The sequence below is a fragment of the Buceros rhinoceros genome, unplaced genomic scaffold, assembly GCF_000710305.1.
Source record: "Buceros rhinoceros silvestris isolate BGI_N320 unplaced genomic scaffold, ASM71030v1 scaffold10127, whole genome shotgun sequence".
Classification (NCBI taxonomy): Eukaryota; Metazoa; Chordata; class Aves; order Bucerotiformes; family Bucerotidae; genus Buceros; species Buceros rhinoceros.
The window spans coordinates 24,000-28,813 of NW_010421569.1; positions in this window are offsets into that span (position 1 = coordinate 24,000).

A 4,814-nucleotide genomic window follows, 5' to 3' on the forward strand; every position below is an offset into this window, starting at 1 on the left:
TTCAGCAGTACTTGCCTATCTAGATACTTATTCTCCAAAACAAATTTCTTCCTGTGAAACAGCACTTTACAATGTAGGCTAAGCTAAGAATGGTGTGGTATTGTGTGGATCTTTGTGCAATATAGCTGTTTAGTGACTACTGTGTGATTTGCAAAGCTCCATGAAGGTGTGAATCATGTAGACACTTTTTAGATATCTAAAGCTTTAACAAAAAAGCCTTGTTTAAAAACGTTCTGAAATGTAAATGTGATGTCTTTTTTTGAAAATAAAAGCTGAAAGTCCGGTAGCTTCGTTGTTCACATCATTACATCTGAAGTACCCTGGCTGAAATAATATTTCTTACAATAGGTAACCACAGGTGACTTGAGGGGAGAAAGTACTGGTTTTGTTTCTCCAGTATGCCCATATACCAGTACTTCAAATTTTGGAGGACTACGGAGTCTTGTTTGGACTAACTGCCACATCAGGCTTTTATTTGAAGATGCTGATGTTAGGAACTTGGCTACATGAGGCTCCCTCTCCAAGAAGGGGACTCAGGCTGAAGAAAATTCCTGGTGCCACATCAGCAGAATGAATGCAGAGCTGACTGGCACTTCCTGAGATGCTTGCCATCAGGGGAAGACTGAGATGGTGCATGGTCTTTGGCTCAGCTCCTATCCAGTAGAAACTTTCTGAAAGCTCATTTTGATGTTCAGATAAACAGTGCGTCTGTGTGAAAGAGGATTTCAGTTTGCACTAGTCTCGCATTAGAAAGAAGCAGCTTTGGCCTGAAGGTTATTTCTAGCTCCTTGGCAAAATAATAAGGTTTTTTGTGTATTTATTGCCCAACTATAAACATTGCACTGGGTTAATTCAGCTTAGCATAAAAGGAACCATTAGTTTTAGCTAGCCTGCCTGGTTTGACAGGCTTAGTCCTTGTTCTTATTAACCCTTTTATTCCTTCAGCTTCCTATCTCCCATAAGACATTTGTAAGGGAGAAATGGCAGGATTGAACTCTGTAAAAAATGTACCTTTTCTTGCCTGTTTATTTAATTCCACCTCTCTTTTGCTCCATTGCGTCCATATCAGCTCAGCTTTGGTGCAGTTAGTGGATTTCCTGCTCTTTTCTTAGACCTGGGAAAAACCATAGCAGCAGTTTTCTGTGTTCCTTAATGCACTGTAACTGATGTAGGAAAGAGAAAAGGAAAAAATGGAGCTATCCTTAAGCCTGTCAGAAGGAGATGAAGAGAAAGTGCCCTAGGAAGATAGAAAACTTCCACCTTGGGGAAAAAAAAAAAAGAGGAGAGTACATTTTCCTTTCAGAGCAGAGGAAGATGTACTATTTTCTTTTTCAGGTGACCCTTTCTTTCTCATGAGTGACCCTTCTGCATGGGTGGTTGAGCAGGGCTGGGAGCTAGGTGGGCAGAGGAGGTTCCCGCTGCTGCTGCCGAACATGTACAACCTGCAGCACAACTTCGTATGATGTTCGGAAATGGCTGTTTCTGGGGTTGGTAACCCTCTGTGACCTGGCTGTTTTTCGTATCAAAGAGTGGGCGAACAGCAACCAGCATCAGCACAGACTCTCACCTTAAGCTCCTGCTGCACACTGTGCCCATGCCTTGACTCACCCCCTAGTCACCTTTGAGGAGTTCTTTCCTCACAGGACCTCCAGCTCCCAGTTTATCCCAATAAGGCCACTTGCATTATGTTGGTGGGCCTGCAGCATGTAACAGGGCAGCAAGGAAGAAATGCTGAAATATTTTTAAGAACACATAATCAAAATGTATAAGTAGAAACTGAAGTAGTTAGGAGAGATGGGCTATGTGGTTTCACAGCAGCCATTGGCAGTACTTCCTGGGAGACAGGCTGAGCCTGCTTTGTTCAGCTTATGTATAGTCAATGAGTACAAAGCAGTCTCTCAAAGACCCATTTACTCCTCAAGGGAGAAGCGCAAGATTTAATATTTTGTTAAGTGCTCTGACATAGGACCAAGCCAGGGTTTAATGCTTTCTCCATTAGAGGTGGTAGCATTGGGCTGTCCTCCACAAAACATGTAAGAAGTGAGAAGGCATAAGGGCTGCCTGCTTTGAAGTAAATCTGGGAAACGTTTCTTCTTCTTTGAAATGCAAACCTCATGGCGAAGCCACTGGTCTAGTGTCTGCTGTTCCCTTTGATATGGCACATACAATGCAAATGAATTCTAGAGAGTGACAACTGAAATGCTTTGAGAAGCAAAGGACCACAGAAAATATGTTCTTATTTTTCAGGGCTATTATGCTAGGCAATACTCAGCCTGTTGAAACAGAATTCAACAAGTAGGTCTTCAGAGACCAACTTGTTGAAAATTAAAATCTTGCACCTCCCCAGTATGACTTAGCGTTTCGTTGCTGAGACCAATATTGCTCACATTTGCAATGTGTTTGTAATGAGAAATTCAGGTTTGGCTTGGCCAACTTCTACAGAGATTGTTGAGAAATCTACTGGAAGTTCTTACTTTGTCATTGAATGAACTCTGATTTAAGAAAACTGTTCTTTACTGATATGAAAAAGATTTCTTAGTCACTAGTTGACATTTGTTCTTGTTGTGGATATAGCAAAACGTGAATTTCTTACACTTGGTTATTTCTTTTTAAATTGATGATACAAAACTATTTTTTCCCTGTGGCTCTATCATTTTCTGATGATACCAAAAGGAAAAACAAGTTCTATATAAATTCATAGCAATATTAAATTTTATTAAAAAAAAACCCCACAAAGTCTAAGAAGTGACCACAATATCCTATGGGTTGCATCTTCCTGAACTGAGACATTGCTAAGAAAGTAGGTGTTGGATGCAGGCATTATTACTTTACCTTTTCAGACAGGATTTTAACCACGTTCTTTAACCCAACATATCTATTTTACGGTCTGGATTTATCCATTTACAAAGCAAGCTTAGGTTTCATTCATGCCTGTTTACATCATGTATGAATAAGCCAAAACATGTTCAGCCCCAAACTGGTTGAAGTTATGAAGTGGTCTTTGTTCCAAGGCTTGCTGAAACGAATAAGAAATCAGAGGAATGCTGCTTTAATGAAGACCCTGGAAAAGAAAAAAGGATATTATCATAAATTTTGCAGAAAATTTAGGAAGTGTTATAATCTTGTCATACAGGAGCCTGCCAGTTTTACTCCTCTCTTCTGTAATTGACTTGCTGACCAGAACATTTATATCTCTCTGCTCTTCCCCTTCTTATATAGTAGGTTTAGTCTAAATGCTTGCAGAATCTTCTATATGTTGACATAAATAAAGGCAGAAATATTTAACAGCTAGTTAATGTTAGGTTGTTTTGTTTAACAAGTGGGGCTTTCTATCTTAGCAAAGTGATAAGGCAACAATATTGCAAGTTAGGAAGGAAAACCCTGTTCTGCACCTTACTTGACAAGCTCTGATTTGATCCTTGGGTAGTTATCATTTGACACAGTTAATGTCAACAAGCTTTAGATTCTTTAAGTTTTGTGCTAAGTTTTGCACATTTACTTACTAAAACGTATTGCTGGATTCCACAGAAGAGAGAGAAAATATGTGTTGAGCCTCAATCAGAAAATATTAAAAAATCTTTCTCATTTTGAAACATAGCTAATCTCCTCCAGGAAAGCTCAGCTCTTCCATATTTAAGAAAGTGTACTCAACTGACAAAACATCGAAGGGTCATGTGCTTTTGCAAAACATCTTCCATACAAACAAGGTTGTCAAAGACAAAGCCAATCAAATGGAACCAAACCAGCTTTGAGAAGGTAATTTAAACCATCTTGCTTGCATTAGCTTCAAGACCTCATTGCAGCATTTCAGTAACTTTGTAAATTCCAGAACAGACTCTGAAAGAATCCAAGAACGACATCTTTCCTTCAACTCCAAATTAGCTTTCTGCTTGAGGGATGTGAGTGTCTGCCCACATGGATGTCATAGAATGAGGAAAATCTTTACGTAACAACAGCCATGATCTTTAGCACCTGAAAAAGAAAACCTAGATTCCTGCAAAGAAACAGTCCTAGGCTCCTTGTGTTCCAAATATCTCTGCTGTTTCCCTTCGCACTCATGTTTTACTTCTCATTGCATGGCCATTTTTACACACAGCGATATCGAGTGGCTGGACTTCTAACTTCTGAGATCACAGCTTTGAGCAATTAGCACGATATCAGCTCTGCTTTTACTTAAACACTCAAAATTCAGTTTGAAATAGGTATTTCTTCATCTGAAAAGACAGGTTCCTGCAGCACTGTGCGGGAACTCTGCGCACTCTGCAGACTTTCAGGTCTGACAATTAATATAATTAAACCATGAGCTTGGTTCCGTTAAGTTGCTGTCGTTAAATCCTGCAGCTGGCAATCACACCACCTCTTGTGAACTGCAATGGATACAGGCCAGTCAGAAACCTCCTTTAACAGAATTTCTAGCAAAGTAAAGCATTCAGTCCTCCCTTATTCTTTAAAGCTGATGTAATTTCACCAAATACGAGAAAGAAATAGTTAGAAGCTCTAAGTTAGTAACTTGCTATTTACCTATTTTTAAGAGAAGCATGCAGCAAAATCTGCAGCAGGAGACCCACTGAAAGCACGAAGCCTGTAAACTACAGCACCAGAGCCTGTTTCACGGGCCATTGGCAGTGTTCTTGCTCACTGCATGTTGCACATAAAAGTTGCAGCCTTTTGCCTGGTTTGGTTTTTACTACCATTTTCACTACTAGACTGAAGGTTAGTAGAGGGCAGTCCTGAACAGACATGCTGGACTATGGGGATTATACTGTGTGCCTGCCTGTCTACAAGGCACATGCCTGGGGTGAATTATTAGGGAA